General features: G+C 36.1%; 1 protein-coding gene and 1 non-coding gene across 8 annotated transcripts in view; one reads left to right on the top strand and one right to left on the bottom strand.

The window, feature by feature from the left end:
* LOC106670580 (axin) overlaps positions 1–17,235 on the bottom strand; it is a 78,690-nt gene that overhangs the window by 16,055 nt on the left and 45,400 nt on the right. The window contains exon 1 of one of the 7 annotated variants that reach the window (XM_014401054.2): positions 10,351–10,632. The exons of the other annotated variants lie outside the window; for them this stretch is intronic. The gene's annotated coding sequence lies outside the window, so the exon portion shown is untranslated. Of the gene's footprint in view, positions 1–10,350; positions 10,633–17,235 lie in introns of those variants that run through there. 7 annotated transcript variants of the gene reach the window in all.
* Trnad-guc lies at positions 5,248–5,321 on the top strand. The gene has a single exon. It is a non-coding gene; the product is annotated as a tRNA-Asp (tRNA).

The raw sequence follows: 17,235 nt of genomic DNA, 5'->3' as shown, positions 1-17,235 counted from the left end.
TTAATCTTGAACAAAAGGAATATTTAAGTCTGTATGTGTAGTTAGGTTCGATACATAAACTGGACCATCTAGTATTTTTCGTAGGATTAAGGACTGGGCAGTCTGAATGCGGCGGATGTTGGAATGTTTAGCTGAACCCCACACATCCAGTCCGAAAGTCTATATCGGCATAAGTGTGGTGTTGTAAAGCAGCCTTTTATTTTTGAAAGGTAAATTAGAACCTTGTCAAGTAGTCTTACAACAGCTCTGCACCAAAAATCACTTATATATCACGGAAATGACGGCTGGCAACCAGCGAGACTAGATAGCCCCGGATGTTCGGAAACGACCAAACTTTAGTGTTACTGATTATTTAGAGATCGTGAGATGCGGTGGTGTAGGTTTAGAAAAACATTTTCTTTAACGTGCCAACGTTTCGATCTTTATTGAGATCATCTTCAGAGCCTGGGATTCATAAACATTGTTTAAAGTATACAAATACGTATCAGATATTAATATGAATTTATACAATTATGTACCCAATATAGGAATTTTAGTAATCATCAAATAATCAAAGTATTTGTACTCACTCAAAGTGTGTGTTTTCTGTGCAGATGTGTCACTGTTGTGTGTCGTGTTGAGAGTATTAGTGAGATATTAATGTTTTTTGTATATTTGTTCGGTTTTGAAGAAGTATCTATAGAAATCCAGTTTTTCTATGAGAGTTCGGCTTCTTTGAGGTGAAAGGTGCCGACAATGGGGAAAAAAGGGGTAATGGTTTGTCGTTCTGGCCTGGATGGCCTTTTAGGATTATTATAGATGGGGATTATTACGGAAAGAAGAGATAACTTGTTGAAGAATTAGACTATGTACAATTGTTAGACGTGAGGAGTGTAATGATCGTTTTATATGTTGTATTATGTTTTGTTTGTTATGTGCATGTTATTGATATTGAATTTGATGAATGATTAATATCAATTGAGAACCTGAGTCTGCGTTTGCAGTGTCTGTTCTGTAATTGATGCTGTGTTTATCTCTGTTGATGTAAACCATTTCTAAAAAGTTACGTTCATGTTTTCTTCTGTTTAATATTTTTGGATTGTTGAAGTCCAAGAATTGTGTTGGTGTTCTAAAATGGTGGGTAGCCAGTGCTGTAGGATTTTATTTGGGTTTTTTGAAATCATACATAAGTTGTTTTACCCTCTTATCCAGATATTGGTATGTAATTGCGATGTAAGCTGCAGGATAATTTATACAACTGATTTTGTAAATTACATCAAGAGTGTGAATAGTTGTTGAAGGGTATTTTACAGTTATCAGAAGAAAGAAATATGCCCGTGAACGAATGGCATGGATGTGTATGTTGGTTAGTCTATGTTTGGTAGAATTGATGTTATTAGTAATAATAACTACTATGGTGGTGTTGTGGTGTTTGTGTTGAGTTTTAGTTGTTGATTATTCTATTCTATTTTCAATTTAATTTGACTGGTAATTGTATTATTATTTTGAAAAAGTACCTATCTTATGATATAATCAATGCCATAATTAAATATTTCACCTTATAATTAAATTATTTAACCCAACATGGTAAACATAAAAAAGTGTAATTATATTCCATTATTTTATTTTCAATATATTTGGAGATCATAAGATGATATTAATATATTATATAATATATTAGTATCATATAATATATAACGTTTCGATCTTTATTGAGATCATCTTCAGGGCTCAAAGTGTTTGTTTTCTGCGTAATTGTGCCATTCTTGCGTATCGTGTACTGGCACTCTCAATACGACTCGCAAGAATGGCACAATTACGCAGAAAACAAACACTGAGCCCTGATGATGATCTCAATAAAGATCGAAACGTTGGCACGATAAAGAAAATGTTTTTCTGAAACCTACGTCACACCAGACCGCATCTCACGATTTCCGAATAATCGTTCGAAAGAGAAGACAAACGAATAACAATGTTATTTTGAAAATAGCTCAGGAAACAAAAAAGCATGAATTGTCACCAAAAGGAAGCGAACCATGTATATTTGATAGATAATTGAATGTTTTTGGCCAGGTCGAATATCTGAAGAGTCATTACGAGCGGACCATGACTCAATTAAAGTTAACCGTGGCACGTGAAACAATTACGAAGTGTCCGTAGAGGGGAATATAAAATTAATAGTGAAGGAAGAGAGAGCGAGGAGTCGCCGAGAAAGAAGGAGGCATCAATAGACCGAGAGAGAAGACGTGTAATTATGCCCGAACCGGCGCTGCCACGCCTACAAGACACCATGAAGAATTTATAACTGTCTATGCCCCCTCTACCAAAGGCGGCGACTTCACAGAGGTCTTATCTCTCTCATTCTCTGTCTCGCTCTGCACAAGGCTCCACAGTGCTTTCCCTTCCTTCGTTCGGTCTCTCACCCGAGACGGGGTCCGTCGGTGGAAAAAAAAAGAAAAGGAAACCTTGGCCAGGCCAGAGCCGACACCATTCTGTTTCTCCAACAACATAGACGACGATCCTCATCGTCGACGTGCTTTTACGCAATGCCCCATGAACAAACTTGGCACCGACCAACGGTTCTGATATAAATCACACCAGGGTGAAACGTATCAGTCGCCAAACGTTTGTGAAACTAATCAGTAACTAACGATCAATTCTAACTTTGGTATTCGAAGGTCAAATATCCAGCTACTAAATACAGCATGGTTGTTGCCGATCATTTTGACTTGCCTATCCTCGCTGTTTTGGTCTTTTTGGTTATACATTTGTTTTAGTTACGGAAAAGACAAGTTCATTACATCACATATGTCACATGTTGTAGTTATTAAAATGATAGACTGGCAGAGTAAACGACTAAATTATAGATTCAGATACCCAAGAGGACATCTCATTAAAATATTTACCGCAGAGATTTACTGCAATTTCGTCGTTTCCGAACTTCCTTTGGTCTGTTTAACCTCGCTTGTCAAACGGGTTTCGATCATCTATGTACAAAAAGGACACACCACGGGGAATGGCAGAGGCGTACCTTTGAAAATGACAAAAAAGCAAGATAATAGGCCGAATGATAGGGGAAACCAAACTATAAGAACATTATTTTTGTTGATTCAATATGAAATAGTGGTTCACGTTCCTTTGTTTACAAAAGAAGTTTTTTTTTAAATAATTCGCTAATTCTAAGTTAACAACTCTAACTTTTTTCCATATTTATCCCCTATGATCCATTGAAGAGACCAAGTGGTGGCGCATTTTACTGTTAGTCCATGGCCCAAGTTATGAAAAATTAAATTGTTTAAAAAACCCAGTTCCTGCGAATGCAAGCTAAGTCTCAAATTGTTAAACATATACAATCAAATTTTGAAAAACTTATAACCCAAATGAGAGTTCACTATTCAATCTTCAATCCAAAAGGGTTCCTTTGTTATGGCAGAAATTTTGATATTCAGGAGCATCCAGAACAAAAATACATTTGGGAACCCGCTGTGTAGTTTGTTTATATTGCTTAACTAGATCTGCAACCTTTAATCAAATTTTAATTGTTGAGCTCCCTCCCTCCGTCTTAAGCTTTATGAAGATATCCCAAGAAAAACCATCACATTTCTTGTTGAACCAGTTACTGATTATCGAGTCTTCCTATCATCAATAGTTTAGGCCAGTCTGTCTAACCAACTGATAATGGCGAAAACAGAGAAGATAAGGCAGACCAAAAGGATAGGAACGACCAAACATCCATCACCCCCGCATACCCAAAAGATTGGAACGACCAAACTTCCATCACCCCCGCAGACCTCAAGAGAAAATGTCAAACGTTTACGTAAATTTCTGAAGAATGTTGAATCGGACGGTATTCTCATTAAGCACACTAATTGAGATTTATTTCATTTATTATTTTTCTCCTTACAATCTTCGCTTCATATAATGGCTGGATAGGATCTTAATTGCACATAAATGCACATACAACCGACAATTTCAATTTTAGGTGTTCTGAATGTTTAGAACATTCTAATTTGTAGATTGTACTCTATCATCTTTTTTTGATAGAATGTTGGACATTGGAAATAGTGACTGTTCATCGATGGTTATTCGGTCAATTGTGAGTTTTACCGATCGGGTCACTCGTTATCTGAGCAGAGTAACATTAATTACGTTAATGCTTGCTCTTTGTAGTTTACACTATTTTTAAAGTTGTTCCTTAAATAGATCTGAGGGGAGCTGACGGTTAGCTTTAAAACGAAGGCGAGCGAGTAAAGAGGAAAAGATTGATAACCGGCTTTTTGTCGGCGGCGGATATTTTGTTTACACGCACTCCAGAAATGCGGAGTGCAAAACACGTTTAAACAGATGAAGATAAGATTTGACCGGCCTGTATAAATTATAAAGACTTGAAACGGAACGTACTCTGGCCGTCTTTCTTAAAATTTATCTTCAAAATGTGGCAAAATTTGCTAAGTTCCGAGCGCGCTAATCAAACTCAACCCCGGTCCGGTTTATTAGCCAAGTGGGAAGGCCATTTCCAGAAGATTAAACCTGAGGAGGATCTACCTCGTAAAACCGACTCACCGTGATGATGGCGTGACGGGGGACAGGATTACCGTGAAAATAACTTTTAGCCATGAAGGCCTCCGATCCGAGAGGAAATCGCATTAACGGAGTTTTTTAATTAGCATTAAAATTTGAATTATAAATTAAGGGGGGATTTAGAACGACGCCTCGTGCACTGAAGAAATTATCATAGATTAGAGAAACCATTTATAAGCGTAACATATTATTAAACCTTTCACGCAACCCTTATTCCTCGCTTTTCGCACTCAAGAATTTACACTACAACCTTCAAATAAATATAAACAAAACCAGAAACTTCAAGGAGTCAGACAACATCAAAACACACAAAAAGAACACTAAAACAAATAACAGCTAAGTACAATTAATGAAACATCCAAAACACACAACAGCTAAAACACAATTAGGATTGACTGCTAAATTTATTATGTATATGCAAAAAAGTGAGACCTGATACAGGTAGATACAATCATGAATCATGTTCATAAACAAATTCGAGGAATGCCAACTCTCATTTTCTCTTATCCGATCCAACAGTCGGATACACTAAGCATGCTACCGACTGGAGACGACCGATACGGACTTGACAGACATCCGACGGAAGAATCTCGCCTTATTCCTTATCTGGGGATGTGGGAGAAGGAGGTTCACCAACGTCTCAATAACCATCCACAACTACATTCATTATTTTTCCAAATAATAGCAGTCACGATAGTTCAAGTGGTAGAGTAGCGGCGTGTCAAGCCGAAGGTCGTGGGTTCGAATCCCCCCTCGTGACACTGACTTTTTTATCTCAACTTAAAACCTTAATTAATTGAATGTTATTAATTGGACAAGCGGACCACGAAAAATAGTGAATTTTTTCAAATGTCGAGTAATCTATTTTTTTCATTCTTGTTTTTAATTTTGTATGTACTCCCTTTCTCATTGTTACAAATTACCTATTTGCAGGTAATGAAAAAATGGGAAAAAGGAGGGAAAATCTAAAGATAGGTTGAGATAGGAAGGTGTCCGTTAAAACTCATATTAGGAATCAAATTTCCCAGTTAGCTGTAACATAAACCCATGATAATCAGCGATGATGTTAAGAAAGTTAAACGGCCAATAAGATATCCTTTTTCTTAACCGATTCAATTGTTAGTAAAACTGCATAGCAATTAGTTTGAAATAATGAAAAACGATAAACAAGCCGAAGCCCCAAGGTCTTATCTCAGAAGTATAAAATTACACTAATCAAGAATTCAAAACATGGCATATCTCCATTCTGACCCAGCTGTACATATGTAAATATACATCAACATGAAAGGGAGACGATAAATTACACGGATTAAGTTTGTTTTCGCTTGAATGTAAAGTCTACCGCAAACCGACTTAAGTCGAATATCTCTAACCGATGACCCGGTGCATAATAAAACTTTTTAAAAAAAATTACAAGCTTACAGGATGAAATATGACTGGTGATGTTTACTGCCCGATTCTATAATTAGTGACCGGCTCCATGTAGTAAATTGTATTCATTAGTCGCTTTCGGTTAATAGTCTACACACCCTGAAAACCAGACATTTTGGTAATTACAACGTTCTTAACTGGCGGAAGTTATGTATGAGCTGCTAAAATCGTTTCTGTAATAGCTGTAGAAATGTTGAGTTCTCAGCTCAGCCTAAATCAGCCAAAACCGGACATGGAAACTTTACTTTTCTAATTAAAAATATAAGCTTTATTTTTAATTATAAAATATACAAAGCAAACAAATATATACAAAATAAAAGTTTCAACTGAACACTTAAGTCCGGTCTGGCTCTAATGAACGCAAGTACAAAATACAATCAAAAGTTGCAAAAATCATTAAAATAGTTGTGATTCATAAAATAACCCATATTAAACAACAAAACATACGTTTTTCAAGAGTTGATGCTAGGTGTTGGTTCCAGTTGGAAAAAATTAACCCTTTTAGAAAATGTTTCAAAATCTTTCTCTCCCCTCTCATTAATTCGAGGATGTGTGATGCAAGTGAAACCTGAAAGTCTAATCACCCCTTGGCCGACCGGATATGATCAATGATCAAATTGCCAATACGAGTTCTCCCACTTACAGACCGTTCAAAAATCATCATCAGCCTAATTGTTTACGTTATTGACCAATCGAGCCGGCAATTTTTATTGCCCGACAAATTGGCAGCCGGATCATCGACACGTCCAAAATTAAGATTGAAGGATACGACAACTAGGACGGAGGAGATTTATCGAACGGGAATTGCGCTGGGCTTGAGCTACCGGACAGAGGGGGTTCTCGACTAAAAGAAACTGGAGGAAATGATTTATTAACTGCGACCACTAAGCAGCCGCTCTTCTTTTTTTCTTCTGATCGCAAACATCCTCATTACAAGTCCCACGTGTACGTCTGTCAGCTAAAGTTGATACACTCACAAAGAGATCCATAAGCATTTAAGAAAATGTAGATTTTTTTTATTTTATGAACAGGATGTTGTAGAAATAATGGTATTATAAATAGTTTTAAGTTCAAAATAATTTAATAAAGCAGAAAATAAGTGGAAACGCCAAACATCAACTGTTTTATTCAAATTGACACCTGTGATCTTCAAGTCAAAATCAGCCAAAAGAGACTAATTTATAACAACATACCGCTTGACCTGATTGATATAAGGTACGTTAATATTTCATGCGTTTTTCTTGTTGCAGAGGACGACCCAAATAATTCAAATATGAATGTACCGACGGGGGATGTCAATAAAAATTAGGATATTAGCAATAAACAACGACAAGAAAGACATGTAAAATATGACAGTGTTGTGCTGTAGCATGATTGTTTGGGAGCATTTTGGCCTGGCTATCCTCGCAATAGCATTCCACAATAAAAGGAGAGATAATATCAATTGTGATAACAGTGTGTACGTAAAGCCAAAATATGCCTACAGGATACCATCCAGACCCCAAGAAATTTTAACTTTGAACATTATAGACACATACATAATTAAAACTGATTACACTTCTTTGAAAGGCAAGACAATTAAAGACGTACAGACTATTACAGTTTGTGGTAACTGGGTACTCTTAAATATGAGAGTGACCTCAATACGAAATTGTCAACATACAATGGTATAATGGCGATCAGGCCATCTCATGGAAACATTATTAGTTATAGCCCTAGATGACAGCAAATGAACTCCGCAAACTCGATATGTCACAATTCATGATGACGATCATCAATATCATCAGGTACAATTAGTTTAAATTATTACTGCCTTGTATCTCATCACATGCACTGAGCTGATCTTGTAAACATCTAAATGAAGATGGCCCAAATCAACTCTGATAACAAGACGCACGTACAACGCAGAATTTTATTACTAATTGTTTACATGAGACACTTCCTAAAAGGAGACCTCCTGTACGCAAAAAAGGGGCAGTCTTGCTTTCTTTGGAGTCATTTGAGAAAGACAGGCGTCATGGTTCCTTTTTTCGGCTGGGTTAATGTGCATAAGGAGCGCGAGGCCTTTGTACCTTAGAAGTCATCGACTCGGGGAAAACACGTGCAGCCGGGGATAAACTCGCCGCTTAATACAAAAGGGATTGTATAGGACTTTAGCCCTTTGATTTTGACCGGGGTCAAAAATTCGCCGACAGTGGTATTAGGGGAAAAGAGGAGAGCCGCTGCATGCACTCTTGCCAGCCGTCCATTAAATTAAATCCCTTCTGGTGACCCCCGTCTACCTGGAATAGTTGGATGAACTGTCCGTTCGCAAATCCCCGTTGGGATTAAAAAGTTTTAGCCGGACACCGGGGTTTGAAGGGAGGCCGATTTCTAAAGGTATAATTTCCTGTAAGCCTGATTTATTTGCAGCGGAACCTTTGAGATCCTCCCATGAGATACTACCTGTTTTATCTTCCGGGGCTTCCCGCTCGAGAGCAATTCCATTATTTATGTACTTACATTAACAGGGAATTTTATACACGGATAAGAGTTTGCGGCAGTTTGGCCTTAGATTGTAACTAATCTTTGGCTGTAAAACCGATCTATGGTACCCCTCTGCCCAACCATGTTCGCTCTTTGGAATTTTCCCTTTAAATTGTGAGATTTCTTGAGTTTACGGGGTATTGAACTTTTAGGTCGGTTGTTCCCGATAATACCCATCACGGACATCAGGACGTTTTAAAACGTACTTCGTAAATTCACTATTTGTCGTGGTCCGCTTGACCAATTAATGACATTCAATTAAGTACTTCGTAAAACTTGTTTCTTCTAACATGATTTTCTTTGTTCTTAAAGACACGAGTCTGTCCGTGGACAATGTAAACACAGCTCAAAGGACGAGACGTTAATTTGCCAAGTTTACATAATTTCTTACGTGTTATCTGGCCTCTCTTAAATTATCCTCGGATTTCACAACATTCTAGTCATTGGTCTCACTACTTTAATGGCCCGACCTAAAAACGGCTCCCATTCACGTTCAATTAGCCACAAATTCCCAACACGGCGAGCCTTTTGATGTCATCACCGACGAGATTATGCCCAATTCCTGTGCAGGTCTCGTCGCCGGCCAGGTACCGAGCTATTTGAAAGGAACGGCCGTATCCTTCTGAGCCCATTGGGGCTACGACAAAAAAAAAGATTCCTGGTAGTCGAGACTTTACCTAACCCGTGTTCGATAACGGGGCCAACGGTAAAACATCTAAGAGAATTACAAAATATTAAAATGCCGTGAGTTGGCTAAGAAGGCTAATCGTACTGGCTAAGAGTTCTCTAATCGTATTAGAGGAGAATAAGGAAACCTGACCGAGAGATCCTAACACACATTTACGTACTAACAAAGAATTTATTTACATATCATGAAATTACAAATAAAAAATGAATAAGTCAATAAAATTTGGCAATGTTATACTTCCTTACTGAATGACAGGTTCTACCATGGCACAGGGACACAGCTAGATTGCGCTGAAAACCAAAACAAACCTGTTGCTATGCTTCCTTTTATGAACAACCTAAATCTATTTCGTCCATTTCAAAAATTGGCAAAAACCCGCTTTTTTCTAATTATAGAGACACGAAATACAAAAGGTCTTGGATCTTTCCTGGACCATACATACACAAACCCATCGTGGGCCGAGAAACAAACCGACATGTCGAACCCTTTTCAGCCAATACGAAGGTTTTAACCGTACGAAACGATAATTAAAATGAACAACATGGGAAGGAAAATCGTTTCTACTTGTCATTTAAAGAATATTTTCCTTTATCTAAAGAAAAAAATACGCACCACCACCCACGTGTCTGAAGCATTTTCATACCATAAAAGCCCACAGACCCACTATAGGTGTATTACATATTAAATAAAAGGTTTACAAACCATAATTTTACAAGAGAACTTTTTGACTGGTAAAATGATAAAACTGACCTTGCTCCCAGTAGGAAAAAATGGGCATTTCAATTTGGAAAAGTCCAACCGAAATAATTTTATCGTCATTTAAAAATTGCTCGTTAAACTAGATAGAAACGTAAATTCCCAGCTCCCTGGTAAAACAAATGGAAAAGAAATTCTCAGCTTTGTCTTCAATTTTTAACTTTCACAAGGCCTCATCAACAAATAATAACCCTTCACAAGAATAATCTTAGTTAACTGGAAACCATGAAGCATAGCATTGTGCTAGTGAATTTAATGAATTGTGCTTATGTTTAGTCAAATAAAGTATTACTTAGTTGAACCATATTTATACAAGTAATTCATATTTGCCGGTTGTTTTTGTTTTATATATTTAAATAGTTACAGATAAATATAAAAATTCACAATACCTGATAAAGAGAGTAATCCGACATATTTGCTGAGCATTTCCACATTTATCTAAGAACTACTGGAATAAATTGGATATAATATAAAATTATAAAGCACTAGTGTTGTGTAGAACTAAGGAACTCTTCTTGCACAGGACACAAAACCGTTGGTGAGACACGAGGTTGATCACAACTTGGCGAAAAGAAGAACCACTGAACGACTAAGTTTTAAGACACGATTTTATCACAAACCCTCGGTGATGGATGAAGGCGACCGGCAGCACACCCCGACTGTGGCAACACTCGTTAAAAGACTGGCCGTTTGTTATCTGAGCGTGCTTAAAGAAACTTTCTTTACCTTTAGGCCAAGTGCCGTGGAGGGGACTTCGCTTAGAGAGGGGAGAGGCGGACCTAAGAAGCAGGGGGCACCGCTACGGGCCGGCTTGGGTGGGGGTGGTTGTCTATTTTCTAGGAAATAGACAAAGCTGGGCACCCGAGGGTGGTCCGTATCGTGTGCCAGCAAACACCTGCCCCCTTTTCACAAAGTGCTTTTCTGCCGACAACTCAAATAAACTGCCGGCAGGCTGGAATCTCATAGAATTACCTCATGCTTCTTCATTTCAAGTCCAAGTTGTACTAACATTACTATCTTAAATATATACCTAATTGCCTATACTTCATTAATTATCTATACCTTAACCTAATTACCTATATAAAATTAATATGGCAAACAAACGAATGATTTTAAATTCCCCTCGGTCTTAAGGCCCAAGCTGTCCTTAAGGACGCTGCCGAGACAAAAAAACATATATTTTCTTAAAAATATACAAAGATCATGGGACTTATTTCGTTTCGATTTCATTATTCACCACGAATCCAACAATTATTCCCTTGAATGTTTTGAGAGATAAACTACAGCATTCCTTTTACTGTTATGTTCAGATTTCACACCTAGGACATAGGTTGGAACGCAGGTCCTCCATAAACTCTGAGATATCCTTACAATTCCTCTTATATTCTAATCGCCTTTATATTATTCAAGAAACTTCGGGAAATTAAAATAAAAAATTATGTAGGCAACAATATTCTCAGGAGTGTCGAGAAAGTTTTCTTCTTGAAGTGAAAGGGATGATGAAACCTCAAAATATTAAATTCATTAGATTTCGTGGTCCGATTGACCAAATAATATCTTTCAATTAATTAATCTTTTTGTAAGGTATTGGTCGATAAAAAAGTCAGTGTCATGAACGGGATTCGAACCCACGACCTTCGGCTAAATACGCCGCTGCTCTACCACTTGAGCTATATCGTGCCTTCGATCCACTGGGATACCAACTTCCCATCTCAAACCAACCATACGAATTTTCTCTCCTTTTTTTGTTTTGTAGTTTTGTAATTTTTGTTGGGTAGGTCAGAACTGCTGTTTTTAGGTCTAACGTTAAAAAAATGTTTACGATTGTCAAATTGATCAAGATGGTCGCTTTTATTATACTGTTCGCACTAAGAACTTGTTATGATGTTATATTGACAGTTTGGCTTTTTAAACCCTGGTCGTTTTCGATATTTTTTGTCTATTCTGGCCTTCTTGATTTTTCAAAAGTCTATTCTTCACAAAAATCAAAGTTGAACTAGCTTTTATTTGCCGACAAATTGTAACACAGACCACAACAAAATGACCAAATACATTTATTTAGAAATCGTGAGATGCGGTCTGGTGTGATGTAGGTTTTAGAAAAACATTTTTTTTATCGTGCCAACGTTTCGATCTTTATTGAGATCATCTTCAGGGCCTGGGATTTACAAACATTATTTACATATAACAATTACATTTTGGATGTGGAAAAGTGGATTTATACAATGCAAAGCATATTTTTTATTTATTCAATCAAAGTATTTCTACTCACTCAAAGTGTTTGTCTTCTGTGTAATTGTTCCATTCTTGCGTGACGTGTCGAGAGTGCCAGTGTGATTTTGCTATTTTGTGTTTATATATGTTGGATTTTGAAGGGGTGGGGAAGGATATCGGTATAGAAAAGACATTTTTGTATAAGGCGTCGGCTTCTTTGAGGTGAAAAGAGCCGACGAAGGGAAAAAATGTGTTGGTAATGGTTCGGCCAGATTATCCTTTCAGGATTATATAGAAAGTGATAAATAGGAAAAGGAAAGCTAAATTGTTGGGAAATTAGACTATGTGAAAAATATTTGATGTGTGGAATGTAATGTATATAGATATGTTATCTGTATTAAATTTGATTAATGATATTGGCGTAGCTGCGACTGAGTTTACATGTATCTGTTCTGTAATTGATGCTGTGTTTATCTCTGTTGATATAAACCATTTCTAAGAAATTACGTTTATGTTTGTTTTGTTCTGTGTGTAATACTTTTGGATTTTTGAAGTCGAAATTGTGTTGGTGTTCATAGATATGTTGCTTTACTCTCTTGTCCAGATATTGATTTGATTGAATATATAAAAAATATATTTTGCATTGTATAAATTCACTTTTCCACATCCAAAATGTAATTGTTATATGTAAACAATATTTGTAAATACCAGGCCTTGAAGATGATCTCTATAAAGATCGAAACGTTGGCACCGACCGCATCTCACGATCTCCAAATAATCATTAACTAACGGTCACTAAACACCACGCATTTTATATATAGTTATTTCAATAGATTTTTATTTAACTATTTAACGTATATCAGGTATAGTTTTGTGTATAGATAATTAGTTTTATAATAAGAAAATATTCGAATTAAACGTACAAATTATGTAAATGTACATAAAAATTAATGTTTAAAAGAAAACACTGGTTGATTTGATGTTTCTTCTTAGATACAAGTAAAAGTATTAACGTAATTTATGAAAACATCATTCTTAGACAGTCAAAATCATTATACGAAATGTGGTGTTATTTGGCATTGTAAAACCTGGGAATAAAAAGCCAAAAGTTATATCAATTAAATATAATAAATACTTCGATTGGACGCGAAAAAAAGATTTAAGAGCGATTTCATTAAAATAAATATCGTAGCGTGTGTGGCCTAGAGCAAGTGGGGCCGTTAAGTCTCGCTGTATAAACAGACAGTGTGGGTTCTTAAAAGGAACACCGAGTGGGCAGATGAAAGGCGAAACGGAGCGAAAACGTCTCGTCCCCCGGTCATAAACGGAAGAATGCAGAGGAAAAAAAATTCCCGATCCCAAAGGAATTCAAATGAGATCCCGTAACACTTGCGGCCTGAAGGAATGGAAAAAATGTTTTATTGAATCTTCTGGCGAGCCGACAAGAATCGGATCAGAGCAGCTGTCCCACGAGTGATCTTCGAAACTGACTGTTGCAATGCCAAACTCATAAAAACATATCCAACAAGCTGTCTCGCAACCCGATGTTACGCATAAAAAGGTAGCCGGGGGATTACTGTATGATTCATAGCTATTTGGCTGTTTGACAAAAAATGTATAAATAAATTATTTTACAAAAATCAGTTTTAAAAAGCAAACATGAAATAAAATAGAAATGAAATAACCATGTAATTGAGTATGTTGTATCACACGATAAAACAATAACAGTAATAAATTAGACTGCACAAAAACTAAACAAATAAAACATATTGGGCTGATATTCCTTTCTCCATTTTTAAAGTTGTCATATTTCCAACCGATATTTTCCGGTCGGTTTTGTCCTGGATATCATGGCTGTTTTGGTCTGTCAGACTCGTTCCGTCTTCTCGCCATTTTCAGAGTGAGTCGGTTATTAGTCGAATTCATATAAAATGATTACAAGGCCTAGCATAAACTTTTCTGCTTGGAATTTAAAAATCTTTAAGTGTTAGACTAATTTTGAGAGTTTGTTGCTCGCAAACACAGCGAGAATAGGCGGACCAGACTGAACGGAAAACGACAAAACTAATGGTTCATTATCCCGTAGACCTCTAGACGAATTCTATAAATGAAAATTTGCTACTTAAAAGTTAAAAATATTTAAATGTGTAGGTGGAAGCCCCTTAGGCTGATCGATTTGGAGATTTTGTCGCTGGCAAGCACAACGAGGATGGGCGGACCAGAATGATCGGAAACGACCAAACCTCAAGTTCATCACCCTGCATACCTAGTGAAAAAGTCTCATAATTCTACCCAAATTCATTTTTAAATTTATCATTTCGATATTTAGAAATATCAAGAGATGATAATAAGAAAAACTAAAAATATAAATTTTTTACTGCCTTCTTTTCGATATTTGATTATTTTATGGATAATTACTTATGAATTTTTTTATACGCCTTTTCATCGAATTTTTTATAAAAAGTTTAAAAATAAAAAATAGGGGTTATCTGTGGAGCTATTGACTTTTTAAGAAGTTGCGTGCTTTAAAGGACTAAATATTTTGTTTAAATTTCAAAATATTCCTGATTAAATTTTGAGCATCAAAGCAACGTCCTATTTCATATTGCAAAAATTCGTATAAAAATTGGACCTGATTTTAACCGAGTTATGGGAAATTTTTGTGGATACTGGTTAGATTTCTTCCAATTTCTGACAGACGAAACAGTACCCCATAAATTTAACTTTTGGTCGATGTAGTTCGCCATTTCGTCATCTTAATTGGCGGGAGTTTTGACTTATTTTACTTAGCGTACTCCCCTTTACTTGTTCGTGAAAGGTGAAAGGGTACTGTCGTGTAATCTTTTCCTGTCGGCCTCGTTGATGGATTAAGTCTGACTTTTTACCTAATTTGTTCCGGTCGGTTCGTTTCTTTCCGTGTTGCGTACTGTTTTGAACGGAGTATTATCAAATGATGTGCGTGAGTTTATTCGTGTTGAATGTACATTTCATGTATGTCCATTTGCCACTCTTTCATGGAGCATTTTTAATCATTTATGTATTGTTGAGGGTTTGCGTTGTTGGTGTTGGGGGTTATGTGTTTTGTTTTTTACTTTCTTAATTGTCTCTATATTATATGCAGTATTTATTATATGTACTTGTTGAATTTTTCATAAGTTAGCGGTTTTTTAAATTTAGTCTGTGTGATATATTTGGTAGATGCAATATTGAGTCTTTCTTAGGGTTATAAAAGAGAAAAATGTATATTTATGAAAATTTCTTATTATCGACAGTTAAATTTGTTGTTTATAAATAATCGTATATATTGATAATAGTTTAACAATTTAAGATTTCAGAAACCTAAAAAAATGCGATATTAAATAATTATACGCAATGTTCTACTACTTTCTTGTTCCTATATAATTAAATGTTTACAAACATACATAGATTGCCCTTCTTCGTGGGTTGCTGGAAGAAGGGAAAAAATATCTAGCGTTATAATTACTAATGATCTACAAAAACTAATAAAATACAGTTTTACTGGAAATGGAATAAATGATATAAGATAATATCACAATACAAATTACTTATGATTTAGCGTATGAACTGCTATGTGTCCCACTCGGAGACGTATTGGATGGGGCCATTCCCCGGATCCTTATGCAGAGCGTGTAGGAATGCACCCTACATGAGAATTGCGCTTGAGGAGAGATTCTTTGGGTCCGCTCTTCCAATTTTTTGAGGAAACAGGGTTTAATTACATGGCTAGCACTTGATCGATATTTCCCAGCCACTGGAGTATAACTTCGGTTGGGAGACCGAGGCCTGACCCTATACTGTCAAAACGTGAAGTGGTATCCCGCCAGGAGTCATAAGCCAAATTATTTACAAATGCGAATGTATATGCAAGTAAATAATTAACTTGTAAGAGACTTGTAAGTAAATTAACTTTCTAAGTAAATAATTTTATGTTTAGATTATATTTTATGTGCCAATTGAAACTTGATAATAGACTAACAAATTATTTATTTTTGAAATAGTGTTGAGATTTGTTCGGCTTTATTACTTATGAACTGCTTTGCTTTGCGATATGTACAGTATGGTGCACTGCATACAAAGTTTCAAATCTTTACTTGATACTGCAAGAATATATAACACTATGTCCACGTCATTCCTATGATCATAAGGAACGCGTCTAATAAAAAATTGATCAAAATCGGACCAATATATTTTGAGATTACCTCTTACTACTAACGTTCTTTATTACGACTATTTGGAGATCGTGAGATGCGGTCTGGTGTGATGTAGGTTTAGAAAAACATTTTCTTTATCGTGCCAATGTTTCGAACTTTATTGAGATCATCTTCAGAGCCCGGGATTTACAAACATTGTTTAAATTTAACAAATACATCTAGGATGTGGAAACAATTGAATTTATACAATACAAAAAAATATTTTTTATATTCAATCAAAGTATTTCTAGTCACTCAAAGTGTCTGTTGCGTAATTGTGCCATTCTTGTGTGTCATTTTGAGAGTGCCAGTGAGATACTGCTGTTTTATGTTTATATAACTTGAATTTTGAAGGGATGGGGAAGGATGTCGGTGTAGAAAGACATTTTTATATAAAGAGTCGGCTTCTTTGAGGTGAAAGGAACCGACGAAGGGAAAAACGTTGGCAATGGTTCGGCCAGATTATCCTTTCAGGATTATATAGACGGGGATAATTAGGGAAAGGAAAGCCAAATAGTTGAAAAATTATACTATGTAGAAATGTTTGATGTGTGGAATGTGAGGATTGTTTTATATGTTTTGTGTGATATGATGATGATATATGTATGTTATGGATATTTAATTTGATTAATGATATTGACGTAGCTGCGGCTGAGTTTATATGTGTCTGTTCGGTAATTGATGCTGAGTTTATCTTTGTTGATGTAAACCATTTCTATGTGTATTTTTGGATTGTTGAAGTCGAAATTGTGTTTGTGAGCAAAATGGTGGGTAGCCAGTGCTGTAGGATTTTGCTTGGGTTTTTGCAATCATAGATATGTTGCTTTACTTTTACTCTCTTATTCAGAT

This window comes from Cimex lectularius, unplaced genomic scaffold, assembly GCF_000648675.2.
Source record: "Cimex lectularius strain Harlan isolate CLEC.00 unplaced genomic scaffold, Clec_2.1 scaffold153, whole genome shotgun sequence".
Classification (NCBI taxonomy): Eukaryota; Metazoa; Arthropoda; class Insecta; order Hemiptera; family Cimicidae; genus Cimex; species Cimex lectularius.
This window is presented reverse-complemented; position numbering and strand designations above follow the sequence as displayed.